A 27,656-nucleotide genomic window follows, 5' to 3' on the forward strand; every position below is an offset into this window, starting at 1 on the left:
AATTCAAAGACGTTCGTTTGACTCACGTCGTACATAATCACGTTCTTCCGTTTAACTGACGCATTAAAGGCATGGCGAAAAGATGTTAACTCTGTCATATAGCGACTCGTGGGTTTCTAAGAACGTCCCTTCCTTGTTTCTATAATTGGAAAGGACTTCTAGGAAAATAGTAACTGCCAGCTCCATATCCAGTTCCGCGTGTTTAACTTCGCCCCCTTTTAAAGCAAAAGAAAAGCATCAGGCGTCATGACAGTCGCACGTGAGCGATTTTACATACTGCCACCCATTGATGATCATTAATAGACTCGAGGATGTCAGCGAGGAAATTTAGCGCACAATTGGCGTGTGTGTTGCTGAAAATGGCATCTCCCCCTGCACGGCCCCTGCTTGGTGACCATGAAGCAAGAGATCTTAACATGCACAGAGACAGAGTCGGTCTGCTCCTCTAGACGCTTGCTCATCTCACCAGCAGGAGCACGTATAGCGCGCACTTAAAGAAACAATATCTGATTCAAATCAGCCAGATGTTTCTCTCAGTCCCTCAGTGCTTTGTTCGTTCGAGGTAAGTTTCAAGCGCTATTACATAGATGTGCGTTTTGCGCGTCTTTTCGACGGCAGGTGTGATTCGGAATCGGGGTAGAATACTTATCAGTTCCATTGATGATGTCATAATAGACATTCTGCTAACCGTTACAATGGGAATTCTGCGTTTGAATTCGAAAGGGACGGATAGAGATGGTGTGTGTGATGTGTCTTTCAAAGCGACAGCGTGACATTATAGGTGCATATCGCTGCTTTTCACGGATGTTGCTTCCCGACAGAGGCAGACAGATTGTGTCTGAGAGAGTACCTGAACTCTCCGGGGAGCCGAACACACTGTCTGGGACTCAACTGACGCCCAGTTGTCTCCTAACAAAAAGCTCTTAATAGGGGTTTTAAAAAAGCTTTTTAACGTCTTCCTCAAGCCGTATGCTTGAAAAGAACTGAAGTTCATGCGATAGCTTTTGTAGACACTGACATTTTTCACTTGGAGCCATGGCTCAGGAAGGTCGCTTGCTTGTTATTTAATGGTCAAATGTCTTAAAAACAAGCCTGAAATATCAAATGAATAAACATGCATGGCATTAGTGCTTCTCACATTATGCAGCTTCACTGGAAAAAGCACGTTTCACTGTTTCAATCAGGGGTTATTATCAGTCAGATATAGTAATATGTCCATATGGCAGTTATATGATAATGTAAGTTATGTGGTTAGTATTTGTCACTATTTGATGCTCAGAAGCTGATTGTAAATTATAGAGCAAATCGATGTATTAGCCTTTGTTTAATTGTGGTGTAGGTGTTTAAGTGTGCCCAAATTTTTCTGAATGGTTTCATGCATATAGTCATGTTAATAGTGTCCTATGTGTACAAGTTCTGCATTTATTTCCCCCAGGTTTTAGTTTTTTTTTCTTGAAAATCGTATTTGAATGTGCGGCAACTATAGTTGCCGGTGGGCAAATATGTTGTATGCACCCCTTCAATGTCAAATTTGACTAGGAGGAGAACATTTGGCATCTAACTCAAAATAACTGCTTTCAATCTTTATTCATAAACAAATTTATTGTGTATAAATGTTGAAGAACATTCGATGCAAACTCAAAAAAGCTGCATCTATCTTATAAGCTGTTGAATATGAAAATACAACAAACCACAAATACATTTGTCTTAAAGTGGTGGAACATAGTGGAGAACAAAATGCAGCCATGAAGTTGCCCTAACAGGGCATTGTGTATCAAAAAGTTAAATGACGAAAAATCTATATAACAAAAATAAATAAATAGTTCCATAGTATTCAATGGCTGACTGTAGTAGATGATTTCATATAATAATGTAAATGTAAACTCATTACTTGTCTGAATTTCCACATTATAATGGAATCATAAGCTGCTAGTCATAAAGAGAATTAGGGTCCTTGACCGATTAGAATGAAACGCATCCAAACTAGATGAAGGGTCCTCAATATTTTGGCCCTTACAAGACATAATATCATACAATATGATATTTTTCCCTATCGAATTAAGGTCTACTGTACAGTAGAGATGTCAGTTAAAGGGTTAAGTTATGTGTTAGGTGAGATATTATGAAAGCAAAAAGCACTAAAGACCAAAAATCTTTTATTAACCTGTTAACACAGTATACCCCATTTCCCCATTATATGTACTTACAAGTCATTTGCCCACCAGCAACTATAGTTGCCGCTTGGACTTTTGACTAATTGTACAAAAAAACTATAGATCTCTTGTAAGAATTGTTTTGTTTGGATGATTCTAGAGACCTTCACGGTTATGTAGATATATATATATGTCAACAAAAAATACTTATTAGTAACATGAAAATAACCTTTGTTTAGGAGGGTTTGCCTTGGTTATGCTTCCTGGAAGCAGGGGTAGGAAGTTGGTAGTCTCATGTGACTGGAAGGAAGTTAATGCCTTTTTTTTTTTCTTGAAATCCTTTATTTGGTTGTTTTCTTGCGTGTCATTGAGATTAAAAACATGGATACTATCTAGAAAAATACTTACAAAAGGAAAATGACAACTATACGGCAACTATAGTTGCCGGTGGGCTTAAATGGGTTAATGTTTACATTTATGAAAAGGCATTGTGATTTCAGTGACGGGACTTTGGGGGCAAGATGAGTATTGATCTCAATCCAACTGGCCCGCAAAGTCCCGCTTCTGGGACACGCTCTCACAGCATGGCAAGAGTAAATACACTAGTTATTTCTCCATCAACTGTTTCAATCACGGGTTCTCAATTTAAACTGCATTACGTCACGTCCACATGTTTGTGCCTGATGATAGCGAGTCAAATGGTTTTATTGCATAAAAGTTGTGTTAGTCACAAAATCAACACGCTGTGTATTGGAAATGCATGTGATCTGAAATGTAATGCCGCAGGGAGAATGAGGGGCTTTTGGGGGCACTTGTGTTTCAGTTTCACCATCATAATGCCCCTAAAAATCCTTATTGCTCTTGCACTGATCACCATTTATAAGTTAGATGTTTATATGCATATGTTGTGAAGGCCTAGTCTGCAGATGAATTTTGATTTTGGGCATAGAATGAGTTGTGAATTCCTACTGACTGATGGCCACAGAACACGTCTGCCTAAGCTATACATTAAATGGACATTGCTAATTTCCACTCGTTCTGTAATATCATACATTATGTTTGGTGCTCAATTATGTTATACTGCACCGAAGGCAGCTCACTAAATGCCTTAAGCATCTGCTGCATCTACTCAAGCGTTCTGTCATCCAGCTGATGGTGGCAACAATCGGGTTTCATTCTCGGTCTCCATTTTATGTCATGCACAGTTTTATCCTCTTGCCGAAACATTTAGAAAGGGCCCGTCCCCCGAGGGTCGCTCAAACAGACAGAACGGTCAAGGAATTGCTACAGTCTGAGTAAAATGTCTATGGAAATTATTATGTGTCTGTCATTGCGAAGAATGCTGGTCATGAATGGCTAGGAGTTTGACATCCTGCTGCATCCATTCATGTCAGTCATGATTTAATTATGAGACGCTGCCCAGAGCTATTGCTGACAAAAAAACGAACGAAGAGACAGGAGTAATGCTGCTATGTGCTTCGTGTAAACAATATGGGCATTTATATGACAAGGACATTTTCCTGTCAAGTCAAAAGAGCGATCGTCAAAAACACAGTGGAAAAAACGCAAAAGCAACTCCCTTTAGTGCACTCCAAAACATATCATGCCATGTTATTATAAGAACAAGGGGTCTATTGCTAGTTGAGGGAACAGGATGTGATTCCAAGAATGTGAAGAGTCTAATGCCACATGCGAGTAGGGGATAGTTTTGTTGCAACTTGCCAAACCTTCACATACTCTGTGTATTTTTAGTCGTCTTTATTAGAATTAAATGCTCTAATGATCACTGTATAGTAACATTACATTTGCAGGCGTTTTGGCGTGCACATCTTTCAAATCTCTGGGCAACGGGCTCAAGTCCTGCTGGAATTGGCTGTGGTGCTTTCTCTGTTCTGTGGCTCTGTTATGGCTCAACTCGTGGTAATAGGAGAAAGGGAGAGTTTCAGATGGGAAAGTAATTATTGACACCCCACAGAGCCAACAGTTCATCCTTCCTCGCTCAACTCACTTCACATGACACAGTCGTGGTGTCTGTGTCCGTAATAGACTTCAGTGGCACACGTTTCTGTATGTTAATGTCTATATGAATTAGAAAGTGAACACTGAATGATTTCCAGCCACTCTCAGAGTATACTCTTAGAAATAAAGACTCCAAAAGGGGGTTTTCGCGGTGAAAGCGGAATCATTTTGGGTTCACAAAAGAACCTTTTAGTTTATAAAAACATTTTAATAATCTTTTTTTTAACCACTAAGAACCTTTTGTGAAATGGGAAGGTTCCATGTCACCATAAATGCCAATAAATAACCTTTATGTTTAAGAGTGATATTTAAACTAATAAAATCTGTCAAAGACAAAGATCTTAAAAACTCGAAACCTCTCTTAAACAGTGTTGAATTTCTTGCAAAGTCACTCGCTCATTGTTCCTTCTGACGTCATTAAGGCTCTGAATCAGTTTTAAGGAATGCACTGGAGAGCCATTTGTGCTGAGTTGGCAGTTTTCATTAACAGTCTTACACGAAATGGTTTGGTTTGTCAAAAACCCCATGTAGAATCTTGCCCTGACAAAAAGAGCCTTCACGCTTCTTAAAATGGAGAATATGTCGAAATTCCTGGAAATATGTGTTCCCCCTTCGCCGCCCATGTTTGCTCTTGTTTTATTTATTGTACACAAATAGAAGTTAAGCTTGTTAGCAGCAGTGAAGCCATTGTTTCTGCATGGATCTGTCACCACTGTCAGTTTCAGTTATTTGATAAACGTAGAAAAGCCCATTATATCTAATTATCAACTAAGCCACTATAATAGCTTTATTTAAATAAATAAAAAACTCATTAAAAGATTGTATAATTTGCTCAAACAAGTGAACCTCTTGAGAAGTCTTGGGTTGGAGAATCATGTGAGAACTCACAGCTTATTCCATCATTTTTATTATGCTTTTTTTTATGTGCGTTACTTTGGAAACAGGCTGCAAAAAGTGTTCCTCTCTTCTGTAATCTACGTCTCTCACCTTTTTTTCTCAAGGTACAGCTGGGCTATACCAAAAAAAGGTTCACCTGTCTAGGATTTCAGTGCTAAGGTTATTCAATGGATTAATAAACGATAATTATTTAATGTGATTGACTATATAGAATGAATGTAATTTTGAAATGTACATAAGAATAATGTATTTTTTCAATATAGTCTGTTAGTTAACAGAATATCAGACGCTGAGAGGTTTGAACATAATGAACTGAATCCACTGGGAAATAAACTTGTCTCGAAACAATGAGCTGAGAATGCAATTATTACAGTTTAAAAACTAATGCAAACAACCAAATCATCAGTATGGCTCACAATAGGACTGTAAAAAAAATTTAAACAGTTATGATGATATTTATCGGTAGCCATAATAAGAGAAGTAATTCATACATGCAGCTTTCTTCATAAAAGTAGGAAATATACACCATTAAACATGACTGTTACACTGCTTGTAAATACTAATAGGTTTATCTTCAACGTCAAGTTATAAACATGTCATAATTCTTCTACTGGGGCACCAACTGGTTTGAAATACCATCCCGCGCGATGATTCTCACAGGTCTCAGCAGAGCAAGATAGAAAAATCACACGTGACAAGTTGCCGTTGCGCAACGCAAGAGGAATATGTTTACCGTTTCTTGCCCTACAGTTATATTTAGAAATCAACAGAAAGTTTGAACAGAAGAGAGCATGAGACAGCCCCTGGAGTATATCGAGCCATGAGAGTATATCTGTATCTGAGACTGATCAATCTGCAGCTAAAGCCTTTCAATTTCACTTTGATGTAATTTTGCTGATTATTCAGAATATGTCATGGTTCACGGGTGTTTGTTTCTCATTTTGTCTTATTTTGTGTTTCCCTCTTTGGCCTGGTTGGCTGTCAGCGTTGCTAGGTCAAATCATTGCACTAATAAGCTACCTGTTTGACATTCTTCAACACACATACACACACACACACACACACACATACATATATATATATATATATATATATATATATATATATATATATATATATATATATATATATATATATATATATATATATATATATATATATATATATATATATATATATATATATGCCTGTTTTTCCACTACTTTTTTGTCAAAATTGTATAGGGTCAGTCACGACCCGAGGTGTGCAGGATTGTACTTTTTTTTAATCTACACAATAATAAATGAATCTATAATGACAAAATAAGTGCAATTTAGCTTTATGAAATGTCTGATACACTATGATGAAGTGACGTTTCACTCATAGTTACCATATACGAAACAATGATAATAATAATCTGCAAAATTTGAAATGGCTCAGCGATTTACTGCAGAGCAAGTAGTGAATACATTCAAATATTACTGTCACTTGATGATGGATCTGGTGAAGGAAGCTGTCAGTGATCAAAATATTTAAAGTAAAATATTTTGAAGACGTTGAAAATTAGTTTTGAGAATATGTGTGAGATCGCCAATATGAGCCAGATGCTGAATATACTGGTAAATGAGCTCTGACGAGGACAGTGTTGATGGTATAAAACATCTGCTCAAACTGAACCCTTCCAAGCTCCAAAAGGTAACGAAATATGTTTTATTTTATTTTTCTGTAATTGTTACTCAAATATCAGGAGTTTTATATTTTATCGCGACAGGTAGAGATCTAAGGGTTAATTCAAGATGCATTTACTAAAGTAGTAAAATGCCATGAGATTTTATGACCTCGGGGTGGGGGGTGGGGTCTAAAATAAGTGAGTTTTTGCTTAGTTGTTGCCTCTGGCTTGGCGTGCTCAGTTGGGGACACTAAATTTTTCAACTAAACATCTAAATAAATCTAATTAATAAACTAAATTAACCATTTAAACTAAATTACTGATCTAATTATTGATCTAAAGCCCACACTGTCACTGTATGATAATTGAAATGAACCGATGACATCACCGTTTTTTCCAGAATGGCTATACAGCTGAATAAAATTATGCTGCATTATTTTCTTAAATTTTAAGTTCTTTGACTTAAAAGAAGCAACATTATCTACCAGTGGGGTAATAAAAATAATATTGTTTCTGTTTGAATTTTCTTCTTACCACATTGGCAGATAATTGATTTTTTTTTTAACAACAACTCAATTAATTTTGATTTATTTCCCCAGAAAACAAGACAAAATATCTATAATTTTTCTCATCTAAATACATGACTAGAAAAGCCAGATACCTGTAGGGGTACTGCCTTACTTCCCCATGCACACACTGGACAGCTGTGGTGGTTGCATAGTCAACATTTGAAACAAAGTATGGCTTTAGGAGAGACAGGGAACTACCAGTGTCCAACAGTGCTTTCAGACAATGTCCATCAACAGTTACATCAAACAAAACTTGACTCTCCCCTCTAGAGTCATTATCTGTGTCCTCTACCCTAGGGACATAACAAAATCGTGTCAACTTTACCTTTCGCATAGGACACACTAGCCGTGTTTCCACTGTCGGGCCAGTGCGATCCAGGGCTTTCATCGGGCCGGGCTAATAGCCTCGGACCTGTAGCACCAAGCCCAAAACCACTCTGCGTTTCCACTTTCGGGCTAGAAGCTCGGCAGCGCTTCACTAAAACCCGCCCGTAACACGCCGCTCTGGAACAACGTCACACAAACACTTAATCTCATCAACAAAAGGAAGTTTTATTAGAAAACTACTCAGAAAGAAATCACTGGAAACAAGTTGTGAGATCACAAAACAAACATGATAAAAGTGTCCTTTGTTGGCATTTTTGTTGTTTACTTAAATATTTAAAACCCAAGCATCAATGTTTTACAATAATAAGTGATACATTGATCATGAAAGATTAATCTGTCGAGATCGCACATTAGTCCCACAGAAATAAAGTGGTATTTACCGTTATTTCACAAAAGAAAGCGGACACGCATGCTTATTCAGTCGCGTCTGTTTCTGTTTATTTGTGGTCACAGGACAGTTTATCACATTTAGAAAGAACAATCACTTCTACATATTTTCCAATAAAAATACGACTGGAGCTTTAGCAATCTCTCCCGTGTCAGTGTCCCAATACAGTTATATTTTCAGTCAGAGAAACAGAGGAAGCTACATGTTTGTGCTTGTTTTATTTATTGTACACAAATAGAAGTCAAGCTTGTTAGTAGTGAAGCCATTGTTTCTGCATGGATCTGTCACCACTGTCAGTTTCAATTATTTGATAAAAGTAGAAAATCCCATTATATCTAATTATCTAAATAGCTTTATTTAGTTGCTTTATTTTATGACATGCAGAACTAAATATGGATATCAGACAGTTCGGTATAAAGAGACGCACTGACAGATAAAATAAATACATGATTGTGAAATGCATATGTATGCCTATATGATACTGATTTCTTCAAGCAGTCGTATCTACCATGTTTACTATGGTGGTTAGCGCAAATAGTCTTTTGCATGGCATATAAATAGTGCCTTATACATATAAATATCTCCCTTATACAGTGATCAGAATCCACATTGGATCACAAACAGAAGTTATTCAAACACTTGCTGCTGTCTGAAAGTGAGTTTTGAGCTAAAATGAGTTTAAAAGTCTTTAATGCTGATGCTCTGGTATATGAAATAAAGCGCGGCGCCAGCACTGCCGCCTCCAGACTCGGAAAAACCCCACCTTTATTCGTAACCACTCCTCAAGCCGGAGCTGGCCCGTTTTGGACCAAGGTATTCGGCGGGCCAAAAAACGCTGGCCTGCGATCAAGCCCCTGCTGTTGACAATAGAAACACACCAGTTCTTGTCTTACTGTAGATCAGTGGTTCCCAACCACGTTCCTGGAGGCCCACCATCAGTGCACATTTTGCATGTCTCCTCAATCACACCTGATTCAGGTCACCAGCTCATTATAAGTGACTCCAAAACCCAATGTGGGTGTGTCAGACAAAGGAGACATGTAAAATGTGCACTGTTGGTGGGTCTCCAGGAACGTGGTTGGGAATTTTGTTTTTTGTACACTGTTAATGCTTTCAGCTGGACCTGTACAGTTTTAACCCCAACAGTGTCTGGTCTCACATACACAGTACCTTTGAGTTGTTGAGAGCGTGGACTCCCGCGGTGAGCATTCATATACTGAAGAGCCAGCTTCGCTGCTACCATTCCTGTTGTCGGTTCATGTTCCCGTACCCAGGTTCGGCTGTCATAAGGAAGCACACGAAGCAGCTGCTCCAAGATGATGGTCTCCCCGATCTCCTCCTTAGTGGGAAGATCATGTCTCACCCAACGACAGTAAAGGGTCCTCAGACGGTTGTAAGTCTCCGTCGGGGTCTCACCAGCAGGAATCATGGATGCCCAGAATCGCTGTCAGTAGGTCTCTGGTGAGAGATGTTGAATTTCTCCAAGAGTGCTTCCTTCAGGTCAGCGTACACTCCTGCTTCGTCCTATTCCATTGCCATGTATGCCTCCAAAGCCTGTCAAGTCAGCAATGGAACCAGACGATAGCTCTATTCTTCCTCGGGCCATCCCCAATTCTTGGCCAGGTGTCCGAAGCGCTGAAGATAACTCTCAATGTCCTTCCCCTGTATCCTTGGCAGTTCACTCATTAGCCTTGGCTGGCTTGCAGCTTGACTTTCTGGGGTGTCTGGGCGGCGAGTGGGTGCATTTCTGGAAGCAGCCTGTGTCAGAAGATCCATCTGCAAGCTCTCGACATCGCTAGGGGTTTCAGCAGGTCTAACAGACTAGCCCCTGGAGTTCTAGCTGATGCTGCTCCTCATTTTGCTGCTGTGCATCGAGGAACTGACTTATCAGACTCAGCAGTCCCTCATTGGACGTTGAATCCATTGCGTCTGCTTTAATCCATGGTGTGTAGAACTCAGATGAAACTCTAGGAAACACCTCTGCCCCCTCTTCATCCTCCGTCGACTCTACGGTGTCCCAGACTGGATCCTCCTCGGCGACCGCTTTCACCTGTGAGCGTAATCCACCTCGGGTTCTTTTGCCTTTCGGCACCTTCTTGCGGGTAGCCATCCCACCGCTGCCACCAAATGTCACAAAGCGACCCCTAGGTATCTGCTTTGGATAGAGTGAAGGTTCGTTTGTGAAAATAAAAGATGGTTCTACCCACAACAGCACTGTCGTGCAAGGTGTAATTTATTTACAGCACCGAAGATAGATACAAAAGTCCACGCGTGATGGTATGAAGAGATATATACAGTGTAAACTTCAAAACCCCAAAATTATAGTGTCAAAGAAACAACAAACTGGAAAAAAAAAGATATACGTATACAAAATATACACAAAGTGTATCTTCAATATACTCGCTCCAGTAGATTGCTCATGGCACCACAGTTGCACGCTCGCATTTGACTTGGTTAACAAGTGATACATTTGAGTCTGGCCTCTCCTTTTATGGGCCAGACTCCGCCCCTTCTATGGACATACCATTTCTTTGGTCATTAAAATCATCAATAGTCCATCAAACTTCACATATATACAATAGACAGGTTTAAACACAAATCCTCATATAAACATAATAAAACACATAACATAACACGACTGACACTTTCTTCCTAATTTGTCAGTCTCCCTCCAAACAACACAAATGGTTTCGCCAGACTTTGAGCGTAGTGCGCCGGCGCGGCGTTAACAGAGACGTCATAAGCGTGCGCCGCTCAATCAATCGGTTTTGCCGGCGCCACAAACCAGTCCAATTACACCAAAACACCTGTGACACATGACAAACAAATCACAGAATACATGACACAAACGAGACAAACAAATAAATGCATGTGGTGTACTATGAATGATCGGAAAACGACTGTAGCAGGGAAATGGAAAATGTAGTGTGTGAAACTGTCCAGGGGCTATCGGCTGCGTGTGCACCCGTTCCGCCGAGAAACCAAATGGAGAGGAGGGGAAAACAGTGTGTTAACTATTTGTGTAGTGTGGTATACGTGTATGTGCGTGCACTGTGCCCAGCGGGAATGTATACTTTATCACAGATCTGACCAAGATGGATCCAGTAAGTGCTTTTGAAATGAGAGATATTTTGGCTAGCAACAATTCTCAAATGGAATGCCAAGATGAATAAATCATGGTGGCCGGTCGATTTGTTCAGGCTTTGGTAGCGCAGGTTGCCAAGTTGTCTGCCCAGTTCCAACAACTGAAGACCGAGACTGTGAACCCGCCCACTGCGCCTAACCCACCGTCCGTTTCCCCCACTGGAGACCTCACAGCTCATCATAGTGAACTTCAACTACCACCTCAAGGAGCCTATTCTGGTGAGCCACATTTGTGTTGTCCATTTCTGGCTAAGCATTCTCTGTTTTCTGCTCTCCAGCCATCTGCTTTTCTCTCTGAGGAGTCTAAAGTGGCTCTAGTTATTACGCTGCTGGCTGGTTCGATGGGGAACTGTGGTATAGGAATGGAAACGTCAATGCTGGTCCTCATTCCAGTCTTTCTCAGAGGAACTCGAGATGGTTTTTCGACCATGCTGTCTCCGGTAGAGAAGCGGTGTGGGTGCTGGCAGAGCTGCACCAAGGGAACCGGTCTTTGACAGAATATTCCATTGAGATTTGCACGCTGGCTGCAGAGTGCAACTGGAACGAGGAGGCGCAGTGGGACATGGGTTGCATGGGTTGGCTGACTGTATACAACAAGAAATCTCTGGAAGTACCATTTTCCTCAGATGATCTGGTTGATCTAGATTGGATCAAAGTGCATGCTCATCTTCAACAATGAGACCATTGTTCTCTTTTATGGACTTCACATTAGCCCATTAACTCAAGATCCCCATCATTCCTTTAGCTCAACCTATTTTAGTCAACACCCTCAGCAGTCAATCAATAACCTCCATTTTTCATTTTACCACACCGGTGAGTCTAACCATTTCTGGCAATCATACAGAAGAAAGCCCTTTTATGCTTGACACTCCTCTTGTCCTGGTAGTTCTTGGACATCCCTGGCTCATGCTCCATAATCCTCACATAAACTGGTCTCAGAATACTGTGTTATCTTGGAGCAATTATGGTCATGCTTCTTGTGTGTTGTCTGTGTGCTCCCCTGTGTCTTGTTCTGTGTTGCAGGATTATCCTATGGACCTGTGTAACGTACCCAAGAGTACCTTGACCTTGAAGAGGGTGTTTGGTAAGTCAAGAGCTGCTTCTCTTCATTTACACTGTCCCTATGACTGTGCTATAGACTACAGACTTGCCAGGTACATCTCCAGCCAAGGGCAGTTTATATTCGCTCTCCACTCAAGAGAGAGAGGCCATGGAGAAATATATTTCTGATTCTCTGGTAGCCAAACTCATCTGCCCTCATCTGCAGGTGCAAGGTTCTTTGTGAAAAGAAGGTTGGTTCCCTGGGACCTTGCATAGACTATCAGGGGCTGAATAACTTCACGGTAAAAAATAATTGCGTATCCTTTGCCATTGATTCTATAGTGAAAACCATAAGAGTGTGATCACACAAAATGTGTTTTTGCTTTTGTAAACCACACAATATCCAACTGCAGAGCCACAGCACTGATGAATGGAAAAGAAAAAGCAGCAAGGTGGCACAAGGGCAAAGATGTTGGTCTAGTATGCTTACATAGAAAAACATTTACATTAAAAAGCTGCTCAGTGGAACACAAAAACTGTATACTCTAAATGGACCCATTCACACCAAGTTGTAAAAATCATTCTGAATTTATGAACGATGATTGATCAAAATGTTGAGAGCCAATTAGTATCCAATAGACTCTAAAGAATACTTAATTTTCCCTGTTCTGCTTCTGAGCCTTTCAGAGTATACTCCTTGCCTGTGAGCGTGGAAAGATGTGTTTGAAACGTGGGCATTATCTAGTAGTGGACGTTTGGGTTAGGGTTATGGTTCACACTAAAAATGATGCACACCCTGATTTTGCGTAGACACATTCCTGGGCCAACATATTTTGTTGATCCTGGAACAACATTCCTGTCCGAAAATGTAGTTAATCAGAGGCAAATGATGGTGAATAACACTGATGAAGCACCTAACCCTGGTTGCAAGCCTAAACTTGACATAAACTGAAAACTTGTCCCTCAAATCTGATTGGTTGATTAGAATGTTGTTCCGGAATTGATCCACTAACATGTTACACTTGGTGGAATCAGGTTCTGAAACAATGATATGAATCTATAATAACGATAACTACACTGTAAAAAAAAATCAGGTCTCCAATTGAAAATTTCCTAGTGACCGATCACATAAAAATGTTTTAGTTGGCCAAATTGAATTTCCGTGAATTCAATTGCATCAATTCACAGAAATTCAATTTGGCCAACTGAAACATTTAGATGTGATCAGTCACTAGAAAATTTTCAATTGGAAACCTGAATTTTTTTTTACAGTGTACTGTATATGAGCATCCACACCTAGGGATTCTATTGTTCTGTTTATAATAAGTGTGCACTGCAGTTTTGTTGTCTCACTTCAAATGCTTTTTATTGTTCATGAGCTGGAAATTGATCATTCTGAAAGTCCAACTATATCTATGTAGATAACATTATAGTTGTGGTTTGAACTCTCCTATCCACCTCATTTTGCCACGCGGAAGCTATTTTCTGTGAAAGTGCGATACTTTTGATTAATTTGCCGCTATAGGAAAATAACTAGAAGAATAACAAAGCACGCTAAACAGTAAAACTATTTCCGCTACAAACTAGTGTGTTTAGGGTTATGATAATAAATTAAAATAATATGATAACACATATCAGTTTGCGATATAAAACGATATAATAGACTGTTTTTGTACAGGTAAAATATCTGGAAAGGGATGAGACTGGAAGCCTTGACGCATTCAGATTACAAGATATTAGAATTAGAAAAATGTTAGGCCTAATAAAACGTTATAGTTAAGATTTGAAAGAGTCGTTCCCTGTTTTCTGACTTCACTTGTTCGAATTCTAAACAGCCCACAGCGAATACTGAAATTGCTTGTATATTATCAAGACAAATGTGGCGTTCTAGCATTCACAAAGCTACTGCTACTATATTGATACATCTTCTCTGTTTTTATTGTCTTGTTTGTTGGCCACTGTTGTTAATGGCAAGCCCAAAAGCAGATAGTTTGCCACCACAACAGAGATAACATGATCATTAACAGTATGAAGCATTAAAGACAAGGGTTTACAAAATAAATATCTTTTAACAAACAAGCTATGTTGCCTTGCCATCTGGTGAGCATTTTAAAGAGATTACAGACCTGACAATGCTGGTTTTGTTGTTGATTTGCCAGTGGGCTCAGTAATGGATCATGCACTTTGGTTGGCTACACTGCCTTTGTGGTTATCACGAGCCCATCACACACTGGCTACATGCTCCTGTGATACAGCAAATTGGCTTCTGACTGCTGCTGCAAACATCTTATTTCTCTACCGTCTCTGCAATAGCCATGTTTCCACTGTCGGGCCAGTGCGATCCAGGGCTTTCATCGGGCCGGGCTGGGCTAATAGCCTCGGACCTGTAGCACCAAGCCCAAAACCACTCTGCGTTTGCCCTTTCGGGCTAGAAGCTCGGCAGCGCTTCACTAAAACCCGCCCGTAACACGCCGCTCTGGAACAACGTCACACAAACACTTAATCTCATCAACAAATGGAAGTTTTATTAGAAAACTAGTCAGAAAGAAATCACTGGAAACAAGTAGTGAGATCACAAAACAAACATTTTTGTTGTTTACTTAAAGATTTAAAACCCAAGCATCGATGTTTTACAATAATAAGTGATACATTGATCATTATTAATTAATTCGTCGAGATTACACATTAGTCCCACTTTACCGTTATTTCACAAAAGAAAGATGACACGCTTAATTATTCAGTCGCGTCTGTTTCTGTTTATTAGTAGTCACAGGACAGTTTATCACATTTAGAAAGAACAATCACTTATGCATATTTTCCAACAAAAATACGACCTGAGCAGCTTTAGCACTCTATCCCGTGTCAGTGTCCCAATACAGTGAAACAGAGGAAGCTCCCGAAATCCGGAGTTGCTTTATTTTATGACATATGCAGAGTTAAATATGGATAGACAGTTCGGTATAAACAGACGAGACACACTGACAGATCAAATAAATACATGATTGCGATAAACTATATGATACTGTGTGTCTGATTTCTTCAAGCAGTCGTATTTACCATGTTTACTATGGTAATGGTTAGCGCAAATAGTCATGGCACATAAATATTTCTCCCTTATACAGTGATCAGAATCCACATCGGATCACAAACAGAAGTTATTCTAACACTCACTGCTGTCTGAAAGTGAGTTTTGAGCTAAAATTATTTTAAAAGTCTTTAATTCTGGTATATGAAATCATACACGCCCGCGGCACTGTCATCTCCAGACTCAGCTGGCCTGCTTTGGACCAAGGTATTTGGCGGGCCAAAAAACCCTGGCCGTTGGCCCCGAGGAAGCCCCGACGAGGCCCAATCAAGCCCCGGAAGTGACAGTGGAAACGCGACTGGCCTTGGCACGCACAAGCATGGCCGCTTTTGGCCCGACAGCTAATGGCAGGAGTTTTTTCCCACAATGGATTATTCAAATTCATTTCCACAGAGCTTTCTCCTCTGTCATAGTGCGGCACTTATAGTGGAAGTGAATGGGGCCAAGACATGAACAATAGGAGTGCACTGTAAAAATAAATGTTTGTTTAACTTAAAAAAGTAAGAGTTCATTAAAGTTAAATATTTTAGTTAATTCAATGAAGGAGATTGATTTAATCAACAGACACTCAAAATATTCTTGTAGTTGATTTGACAAAAGAAAAAAAATCGTGATAAATCATGAAAATAATTATTTTACAGTGTGTTAACATAATATTGGTTAAAAAATGCTTATTAATTTCTTCTGTGTAAATAAGTTGTATCCAATTTTACAACTTCATTGCCATCTATTTAAAAAAAACAAAAAAACATAATAATTTAAACAGCTTTACAGCTCAAATAATATACAAGTTTTATCAGAATAATTAAAATAACCTTATATTTTCGCGGTAATTTACTGCTTTTCAAATCTCAAAAATGAACTTCGTTTACTTACATTGTAAGTGCCTCCATTTTTGTCTCTTTTTTTGTTGTCTCTTTTTGAAAGAAAATGAGGGATGAGATTAAATTATCCCGAATGCTGTCGATTGAGCTTAACTTGTACTATTCCAAAGACATTTCAAAATGGCATCCGGACTGAGCTCCTCACCTCCCTATATTACATAAAGAAGTACATGTTAATTACAGTACATGTGAAGTTATCTACTGAGAGGTGTTGTGATTCCCTTGATCTTAAAGTGATCTAGGGGTTGAGGAAAATGCTGACTGGCTCTATTGTCTATGATTGCTTTGCAAGACCTCAATTTTATGATCCATACATCCTCTTCCTGCAGGGGTATTACCGCGTGGCAAACCATTAGTCTGCATTCTTTGTATCTGTAATGCTCCTGTTGTGTGGGAGAGAAGTGTAGCCGTGCTGTCATGAGTCATGGGGTCAGGGAGAAGCAAGAGAGACACACACACACACACACACACACATTAGACAAAGCTGTAGCGAGCAGTCCAAGCAGTTCAGCTCTTAACTAAAACCACATGCCACCCCCTCATAGCCAAACCAAATGAATGAATGTCTATTTTGAATAAAAGCTGAGCCCAGCTTCATGCATTAAGGTGGCTGGCAGTCATCTGATATTCATTTGCTAGCGTGTTTGTCTCATCGCTGCTATTTTTCTTGTCTGTGTTCGCAGCGAGGAGCTGTTGGAAGTCTTTGGGTTTCAGGGGGATCTCGCTGCAATGATTCCCAAGTGGTAGTCCTTGAAGATTTACTTCCTGTGTGCTCTTGTGGCTCCTGTGTCTTGGGCCTTTTTCAAGGGGAAATGAGAAAGGAAGCCAGTGCACATGGCTTTTATTTCTGAGTCACATCCTCAGTGTTTCAGCCCACCAAAAGGATTTATAGGTTCAAAGTGAAGGATGAGATGTGCATAAATTACATGACAGTTTGTGCAACATCTGAAAAGACAGAGGGCAGTTATGGATCAGTTGTAGCGCTTGCCTATCTTTCATGTACATGTTTATATGACAAGGCCAGAGAAGACTTTAGACTGAAACAGATGAGACAGGTTAAGACTTGAGTCACTGCTCCCAGAGAAACAGCCAGTTGTTAAAAAAAAAGATTCACTGTATGCTATACAAGTCCAGACATTACTCTCATCAGTCAATTCAAACGAAAGAATCAATCACAGATCCATGTCATTTTCATCTATCTATTTATCTATATCTATCTATCTATCTATCTATCTATCTATCTATCTATCTATCTATCTATCTATCTATCTATCTATCTTTCTATCTATCTATCTATCTATCTATCTATCTATCGATCGATCGATCGATCGATCGATCGATCGATCGATCGATCGATCGATCGATCTATCTATCTATCTATCTATCTATCTATCTATCTATCTATCTATCTATCTATCTATCTATCTATCTATCTATCTATCTATCTATCTATCTATCTATCTATCTATCTATCTATCTATCTATCTGTCTGTCTGTCTGTCTGTCTGTCTGTCTGTCTGTCTGTCTGTCTGTCTGTCTGTCTGTCTGTCTGTCTGTCTGTCTGTCTGTCTGTCTGTCTGTCTGTCTGTCTGTCTGTCTGTCTGTCTGTCTGTCTGTCTGTCTGTCTGTCTGTCTGTCTGTCCGTCCGTCCGTCCGTCCGTCCGTCCGTCCGTCCGTCCGTCCGTCCATCCATCCATCCATCCATCCATCCATCCATCCATCCATCCATCCTCTAGCTATCTATCTATCTATCTATCTATCTATCTATCTATCTATCTATCTATCTATCTATCTATCTATCTATCTATCTATCTATCTATCTATCTATCTATCTATCTATCTATCTATCTATCTATCTATCTATCTATCTGTCTGTCTGTCTGTCTGTCTATCTCTATCTGTCTGTCTGTCTCTCTGTCTGTCACTATCTATCTATCTGTCTATCTGTCTGTCTGTCTGTCTGTCTGTCTGTCTGTCTGTCTGTCTGTCTCTATCTGTCTGTCTGTCTATCTATCTATCTATCTATCTATCTATCTATCTATCTATCTATCTATCTATCTATCTATCTATCTATCTATCTATCTATCTATCTATCTATCTATCTATCTATCTGTCTTACTTTATTTACAAATTTCTTTACGAGTGTCTTTATAAATCCTTTTTGTTTATTTTTTTTTTTTACAATCATTCTGTCCAATGTTCAAAACATTGCATTGTGCATTCATATCTTTAGAGAAACCTTGCACTTACAGAAGCATTGGTTCAAGCTAATTTATGAAATTCCATAGGAACAGTATTTTAGATCACCCACACACAAGATAGTGTAGTTGGATGTATAATCATTAAATATTGTAGTACCAAATATGTAATACATTACCTCAAAGTACCTCAAGCTTTTTAGTGTTTTTGTGAAGAAATTGTTTCCGAAGGCAAAGGCTAAGTCATTTGTGGCAGAGGCAACGATTAATTGAATAAAAGCTCTTCTAGCATATGAATTGGCTTCTCTGAGCTAGCAGTAGCATGTTGAATGAACAGCACACCAAAACAAACGTTCATTCACCCAAACCATCCTAACAGTCTTGCAATTTGAACAAAATTGATGGAAAACCCATGAAAAAATACAATTATACTTGAAATGTTGACTTTGCATGGCTACTGGCAAATAATCACAGAAAAAACATGGAAAATGTTAGTTAAAGTCATGAGACTACAGGTCAGCTGATACACACCATCTATACTCACTGGGCTGTTGCTTAGGGTCCAGGACCAAAAAAAAAGCTACAGATTCTTTCCTTGCGCCGGTTGCCAGGTGGGAAACAGTTAGAGGAGCTCCATATGCTAGCTATATTCTCCAGAGACGCCAATTAGATCCATCTCTCAGGGTGTGAAAGCCACAGCAATATGCTATCGTGTTACACCAATTAAGCCCTGGTCAACCTTATCATGTGATCATAATGCTTTCTAGACAGCCAAAAGTAGAGTTTAAAGCCCTTTTCTGGAAGGAAATGAGGAATGCTGGATTTCTTTGAAGAGTATACTACTAATGCCAAGCTCCAAGTAAACCCACTGATGCAACCAAAGGAGCTGTTCGAGTGCAGGTCATTAAACCTTGAGAGTAATTATATGACTTGCTGGCTATTATGAAGGTGATCATCTTGGCTGGATTACACATGGGAACTAAATTATACAGTATTTTTGGAAGAGAAGCAATTACACCCTTAGCAAAACTGTTGTAATATTACAGCGTTTTATTACCATCTTAAAGAAGTCACCACTCATGCTCTGTATACTGTAGGTTTCTAAATGTTTAATTTATTTTCTGTTGGAATACATTATTACTAACACAAACTTTGTGATCTCTAGATTAATTTAAATGTTCAGAAGAAGCCGGAGACCTCCCTGTTCTCCTTTGCCAGCAGCTACTTGTTAAAGGTACTTAAAGGGTCCGATTGGGATATTTCTTCCTAGTTTTCTAGTTAACTGTCAATTGAGTCCAGGTAAATGGGACCATTTCACAGTTGTACTAAGAATTTATGGTTATCTTTGCATGTTGCATTTCCCATGTGGAAATTCTTTTCCCATTCTTTTTCTATTTTAATACTTTATTATTGACATTAGTGCAATATGTCCATAATGGTATAGTTATTCTGTGTGAACTTGAGGGGAAATGATAGTGTTGTAGTCAAGACCACCTAATCCGAGACAAAAACCAATGTGTGTTGAGACCAAGACTTTGAGGGGTTGAGACCAACACCAAGGCAGGGCGAGACCGAGTCGAGACCAGCGCTCCTTAAATCGATAAAGATCCACATTACCGCCTGAGAAATTACTTATTTTTAATCAATAAATATAATTAGAATAAGACACTATATAGAGCTGTTACCAATCAAATGAATTTACCCAATTACATAAATGATGTTAACAAATAAATCAGACAATGCACTGGCAATTTATTAATATCCCAGCAGTTGTGGTCTTGACTGGTCTTGAAACAAATTCGAGTCCTCTAAGTCTGAGACCGAGACAAGACCCAGTACAAATGTGGTCGAGACCGAGACAAGACCAAGACCTTCAAAAAATGGTTTTAAGACCGGTCTCAAGTCTTGAGTACTACAACACTAGGAAATTACTTAAAGGGTTAGTTCACCCAAAAATGAAAGTTCTGTCATTAATTACTTACCCTCATGTCGTTCGACACCCGTAAGACCTTGAAGTGAAGAAATTAAGATATTTTAGTTGAAATCTGATGGCTCTGAATGGCCTCCATTGGCACAATGGCACTTTACACTCTCAAGACAAGCGCCCCATTTTTTAGGAATTCTTTGAAAACGATATACCCAAATGAAAATGTCTGCAGCTCTTAAACCCTATGGTCTATATTCATAAACCTGGTCTTATTTTAAACTAGACACTTGAAATATTGCTACCCAAGAGTCATAATAACTCAAAGTAATATGGGAACAGAGTAATATACATGTAAATATACATGTAAGTGACTCATGTTTTTTGTTTTTTGTTTTCACTTAGGGAAAAAAATATTATAATTTAATGTTAAGAGCCTGAAAATAACTTAAATATAAAACTGAATGTCTAATCATGTCATGATTCAAATATGAGGATGATTCTCTCAGTAATGTAGCTTCTGTGAGCTTTTATGTCAAGAAAAGTCTAGGCGTCATTTCAAAAAGGCCATTTATTTCAGAACATTTGCTATTGTAAAGAGTAGTTTTTCATTCAAATAAATCTGCAATAAACTGCAATATACTACTAATTATAATGGATAAACAGTTACTGAAAAACTAAAAGCAACTATTTACAGAGATTACAAAGTGTAAAAAACTCATTTAGCTGATGGGAAGCGTCTGTGAGAGACAGCGCGCTCCACTGCAGTTGCGCCATGGAGAACGCGCAGCCAGCGCAAAAACAGTATTCACCAAAGCCTACTTACGCAAACTGCGCAAGATAATGCCTTTTGATTGGTTACTAAGTCCATCAATCAAACCTTTGTTGGAAAGGCATTGGCTGGGCACCGAGTGCCTTTATCCAACGAAAACCATGGGCGCAATGATTGACAGCTCACCAAGCCTGTAAGGCGCTTCCTCTATATGATGCATCACAGAAGAGTCTCTGGCTGTGTCCCAATTCGGGGGCTGCATCCTTCAAAGGCCGCATTTGAAGGCCGATTGCGTCACTGCAGCGCGACGAAGGCTGTCCCAATTCGAAGAGGCCTTCAAATGCAGCCTGCCGTTCGTGTTGCCAAGTCCGCGTCTTTTCAGCCGAATTAGGCTACTTTTAAGTTGTTTCCGCGGGTGAAAAAGTATTTCCGCGGGTTTGTTTCTACCCCATAAGTATGATTTCGCCGCTCCAACACCCCCAAACGTACAACTCCAGTGGAGAATTTGGCCGCTCGATGGAGAAAATCGCATTGGCAGTTTTGGACTACTTTTGTTGCAGAGACTTGGCAACCCTACCCACCGTCCTTCTCCCAGGCCGCGAAGGATAGAACCATAGGATAGAACCAACCAGAACAAGTGGATCCTTCGCGGTGTATTCCTCTGCCCATCCCGCGGCCGAGGAATACACTTATAAATGTAAGTATTGTGTTTTTTCATTTACTCAAATAACCAACGAAACGTTTTAAAAGCCGGTGGTCTTTATTTCTGTATTACCACTGCACGGCTTTATTCGTTACGTGATCTGATGTAATATTTCGTTTTGTTTTATGGATGAAGTTTTATGGATGACAGCTTTATTAAAATGAGGGCAGCAAATGAGTATTTATTTACCGGGCCGAAAAACTCGGCCAGTGTGGATTGGAGTACGACCCATTTGTAGTATTTCCATAGGTTCTTGTGTAGGTAGGCTATAGGGAGGCTTTATCCTATACAAACCCCACAAAAAAAAGAATATAGAGTTTGAGTATCTATAAATATGATTTCTGGAGTATTTTGTATGTTTGTAGGCTACTGATGCATCATATTTTTTTAATTTTCTTAAGATTGCACCCCTGCCTTGCAGGTTAAAAAAAAAATTACAACTTAAAAACAAACAAACAAAGTAACGTTATGCAAGTTAACAGACACATCTTTACTGAAATGTATTGTGCTGTTGTGTTTGTTATTGAGTGACATGTTTATTTCCTCTGCCTTAGTATTGAAAGTGTCCTGGGACAGGTGAGGAATTGGGAAACTTGGCCATGGTTTGTCTTCATGAATGAGGTGTTGGGACAACCCCACTGTCCTCATTGCCTCCATCCCTGAGGACACACCAGGGCCAAGTTCAGCAGAGGATGACCAAGATGAGGAGCAACTCCACCAAGAGGAAACGAGACCGAGAGGATGAGCTGATGGAGAGACTGAGAGGATGAGCTGATGGAGAGACTGAGAGGATGAGCTGATGGAGATACTGAGGGAGGACATGAAGAGACAGACAGAGGAGAGCAGGGAGAGAATGGACTGATTGTTTTCTCTTCTTGAGAGATTGTTGAGAACTAAAATTTTGGTTTTGTAAATTAAAATGTGTAAATTAAATATTATCGTTCTACATATTATTTTTGTAATGCAAGTTATAATTTGTAAATGAAATAAATAATTCTGTACATTTATGTCAATTCATTTGTAAATGAAACAATGTTCTATACATTTTTATTTACAGTACTTTTTACAACTATTTACATAAGTTACGTTTAAGATTAGAAAAACAAAATACATTTTAAAATTAACAGTACATAAAACAGATGGAAGAAAATGTTTTTATGTAGTCTTTTATTGAGCTGGGCTTTATTGACCCTGGTGAAGCCTCTGTCAGCGGGACATCATCTGGGATCAGTGCATTTTCCACTGTCTACCAACAGGTTTGCAGTGCTGACTTATTCGACGGCTGCCATGTAGCTAATATGTTTTCAGAAAGAGGGAAGACTAAATTAAATTACCTCACATCCTCAAAGCAAACCATAAAATATTTTAACATGCATAACTGTTCTATGAGCTGAACTCTGACTGCAGAACAGCGGCCCTCCAAGACCAACGGTGCCTATCCCTCATCTAGAAGACATATTTATTTAAGATAGTGTATTTTATTTTTAGATTCTTTTTTAAACGATAACTAATAACGAAATCTAATAATCATGTGTAAAAAGTCAGTTTTTCATAAAACCACAATATTTGCCTCTGAGATGAAGTTGAATAAAAATCTGAGGTACTTCACAATTATACTCAAATACAGAGTAAATGCATTTCGTTACATTATTAGTAATATTTAGCAACTGTTGACAGCTGCTGTTGAAGAGAACTGAAATGAACATTTATACTGGACTTTAAAGTTATATTCAACTGCCTAAAAACAAAACCACTAAATATGTAGTAAACTATATAAAATCGTATGTTGGTAACATATTTAGTCAACATTTTATTTTTATCAGTAGATACATTAGATTACTGGAGTAAATTGAAACACAATACTAGCATTTAAAAGTGTAATCTGGCAATTTCTCTTCAAAAATGTGACGTCGCGGCGCGCAATGAATCCTGGGTTAGGCAAGGCTGCGAAGCATCCATCCAACTATCCTTCATTTCATGGGAAAAGAAGGACGCATTTGCAGGCCGTATTTTGAAGGATCCTTCGAAGGACCTACGAATTGGGACAGCCTTCGTCGCGCCGCGGTGACGCAATCCGCTATACCTTCCACTGTAAACGAGCCTCGGTGCGTCCTTTGGAGGCCGCGTCGGCCGCGCACTTCAAAGGACACGGCCTTCAAAGGATGCAGCCCTTGAATTGGGACACAGCTTCTGATTGAAGGAGAGAGACGAGGGAGGGTTTAAAATACGTGGGAGAAGCTATTCTAGCAGGGGGAGTTTGCCAGACACGGAATAGAATCGATATTTCATTGAAAATGGACATGATTGATCACGCTAACTCAAAACTCTCTTGCAAACAACGGAGGATTTTTAGTTTTTTCCCTATTTTTTCGTTGTTTTGGATTAAAAAGTGGGATGCATTTTGAAGAATGGACTCTTACACAGAGATGTATGCGGGTGTTTATTGGATTCGTCCGATCTGATCTGAACGACAGGAGATGAAAGATGAGTAACGCTGATATTATGCTAATGTTTACATGGACGGTCCTTTAGCGTTTCATTTAACCCTTTCCTCTCTGGTGTATTTATTGCAAAAACAAGTTCAGAACATGAATCTTGAGTGTTTTAGCTTTCAAATGATGCATAGTTTGTGATAGTTGATTGAATATTTTGTATAAAACAAAAGTAAATAAAAGTACACACCCCCCCACTTCCGTCAACCCCCCCGTCCACGATCCGATGCGGGTTAAGAAGTTAAAAGGTACTAAAGACATCGTTACAAAGTCCATCTCACTACAGTGGTTCTAAAATAACTTTATGAATCGGCGAGAATAGTTTTTGTGCGCAAAAAAACCCTAAATAACGAATTACATAGTGATGACGATTTCAAAACAAGGCATCATGAAGCTTCGAAGCGCTATGAATCAGTGAGCCGAAACATGATTCGGATCGCGTGTCAAAGGGCCAAACTGCTGAAATTTGGCGATTCAAACCGCTGATTCGACTCGCTGATTCATAATGCTTCGAAGCTTCATGATGCCTTGTTTTGAGATCGTCATCACTATGTAAGTCATTATTTAGGGTTTTTTTGCGCACAAAAACTATTCTCGCCGATTCATAAAGTTATTTTAGAACCACTGTAGTGAGATGGACTTTGTAACGACGTCTTTAGTACCTTTTAAGGGTCTTGAGAGTGTAAAGTGCCATTGTGCCAATGGAGGCCATTCAGAGCCATCAGAGTTCAACTAAAATATCTTCATTTCTGTTCCGAAGATGAACGGAGGTCTTACGGGTGTCGAACGACATGAGGGTAAGTAATTAATGACAGAACTTTCATTTTTGGGTGAACTAACCCTTTAATTCACTACTGTTCAAAAGTTTTTTTTAAAAGATTTACATTTATGCATTTAGCAGACACTTTTATCCAAAGCGACTTACAACTGAGGAATACAGGAAGCGATCCGTCATGAAGAGGCGAAGAAACACAAAAAGTGCCTGAAATACTACGTTTTGGACATTACTTAGAGTAGCATAAGCTAGAATAGGGAGGGAATAGAGGAAAATATCATTTTTATGCGGGTGCTGAGCTTGTGGTGGATCTGTAAGCAAGTGCCAACGCCTTGAACTTGATGTGAGCAGCGAGAGGTAGCCAGTGCAGAGAGATGAAGAGAGGTGTGACGTGGGCCCTTTTGGGTTCGTTGAAGACAAGACGTGCTGCTGCGTTTTGAATCATTTGAAGCGTTTGGATCGCACATGATGGAAGTCCAGCCAGAAGCGCATTGCAGTAGTCAAGCCTAGAAATGACCAGGACCTGGATGAGAAGCTGTGTTGCATGCTCTGTTAGGAATGGTCTGATCTTCCTGATGTTGTCTAGGGCAAACCTGCATGACGAGCTGTCTTTGCAATGTGGTCTTTGAAGGACAGCTGGTCATCAAAGGTTACTCCAAGATTTCTGACCGACCCTGAAGTTGTAATCAAAGATGAACCTAGCTGGATGGTGAAGTCGTGTTGTTGAGTGGGATTGTCAGGGAAGACGAGATGCTCAGTCTTTTCCCGGTTGAGCTGCAGGTGATGTTCTTTCATCCATGCCAAGATGTCCGCCAGACAGCTCGAAATTCGTGCAGCTACTGTGTGATATTTTTTTTTATTCAGCAAGGATTCATTAAATTTATCGAAAGTGACAGAGATGTATTATATTACAAAAGATTTCCATTTCAAATAAAGGCTTTTTTTAAACTTTATAGTCATCAAAGAATACTGAAAAAAATTACAGTATCCAAAAAAATATTAAGCAGAACAACGTTGATGACATAATAATAAGAAATGTTTCTTAAGCAGCAAATCAGCATAAAATAATTATTTCTGAAGGATCATGTGACACTTCAGCTTTGACATCCCAGAAATAAATACTATTTTGCAATATATTAACATAGAAAACGTTTATTTAAAACATAAAAAAACAACAACAAAAAACGCACTAACCCGGAAATTTTGAATGATAATTTACATCCACTAAATATACCTTGGGACCATGCCAGTTAAAGAAAAGAACATTTGGGAGAAAAGGCTTTTTCTTTTTTTCAAACCTTGCTATCTGCATTTAATCCAATGACATTAAAGAGTATTTAAGTGCCCCTTAAAATCAAACACATTGTGAGGCCACTGTATTTGGAGATTGTTGTGTAAAATCTATCAATATACTGTCTTATATTGTGTCAGAAGTTCTGCAAAGGTGATTGAATCCATTTTACAAGTGGAAAAATAAAGGTATCATGGTTCAAGCATGTTTAGATACCCCTTACCTTTCTGTCATTAATATTATCTTTACCCGGCCTGTACAAATGCATCAGTTGAAGTTGGTTTTGCTGTTTTTCAGCTTCCAGCAGCCAGATGCACTTTATGGTGATGGATAAAGAAAACCACATGCTCAAAGAGTTTAAAAAAGTCAAACAAGTAAGAGCATTGTCTACAATTTCAAGATGCTCTCAAAGGAAGTAAACAAGCTGACATGCAGACGTGAAATTGAAAACCCTCTTGTTTCCCTCCCTCCATGTGACTGCAGAGGCATATGACTTCCATAACTTCATCGCTCATTAACCGCTGATGGCAGGACACAATTGAGTGAGTGTTTGTGGAACTTGCCCCAGATATTCAGGTCTCAGTCCTGGCTGTTGGGCAGATCTTCTCCTGTTTCAGATAGCTTCACCCTGCCTGACAACAGACCGTGAGGAACTTCACATGAGAGTCCCGTGTAAGGATACAAAGGCCAGTTATGTCCATTTAAACCCCTTAACAAGCACCACAACAAACAAAAGACAGATTAGAGTGATCAATCATGCTGGTATGATTAAATTATATAATCTCCACGTGAGCTAACAATTGAGTTACTTTTACAGATGTGTGCAGACAGTGGAATAGCTACGAAGAAGCACTTAAAATTAATCTTCATTATGGATTTGCAGACTTTGTTAAGTCATGAACGGAGCGAGTATTGTTTAGACCAAAATGCAAAGCCTATGAGTCAGAGGTATCTTAAAAAAAAAAAACAATATTGCCTATTAGCATTAAGCGCATGCATGAAAAACGACTTTGGGTTAGTCATAGTCCGGGCTTCACTGGAATCTCATTAAAAAAAGCAATGTATTGTATAATATAATTTAGATATTGATTAGGCCTATATTATGGTGTGTATATTTTTCCAATGACGCTGATAACGATAAAACAATAAAGTGAAAACGACCAAAATCCTTTTGTTGTCTGTGGTTTGTGTGTAAATGAAAACTGATGCAATAATGCCACCTAGAGGTAAGTTTCATGCGACCAATGACCATCGTGATTTTTCCCTCCACTGCTCTAGTTTCATTC

At 39.2% G+C, this 27,656-nt stretch overlaps 1 long non-coding RNA gene across 1 annotated transcript; it reads left to right on the forward strand.

Annotated features, from left to right (window-relative positions):
- Positions 1 to 143: 143 nt before the first annotated feature.
- Positions 144 to 27,532, forward strand: LOC307139132. The gene is made up of 4 exons (XR_013818092.1): positions 144 to 562; positions 12,229 to 12,289; positions 26,668 to 26,744; positions 26,854 to 27,532. It is a non-coding gene; the product is annotated as an uncharacterized lncRNA (long non-coding RNA).
- The last annotated feature ends 124 nt before the right edge of the window (positions 27,533 to 27,656 follow it).

The sequence above is a fragment of the Gobio gobio genome, assembly GCF_949357685.1.
Source record: "Gobio gobio genome assembly, chromosome: 1".
Taxonomy (NCBI): Eukaryota; Metazoa; Chordata; class Actinopteri; order Cypriniformes; family Gobionidae; genus Gobio; species Gobio gobio.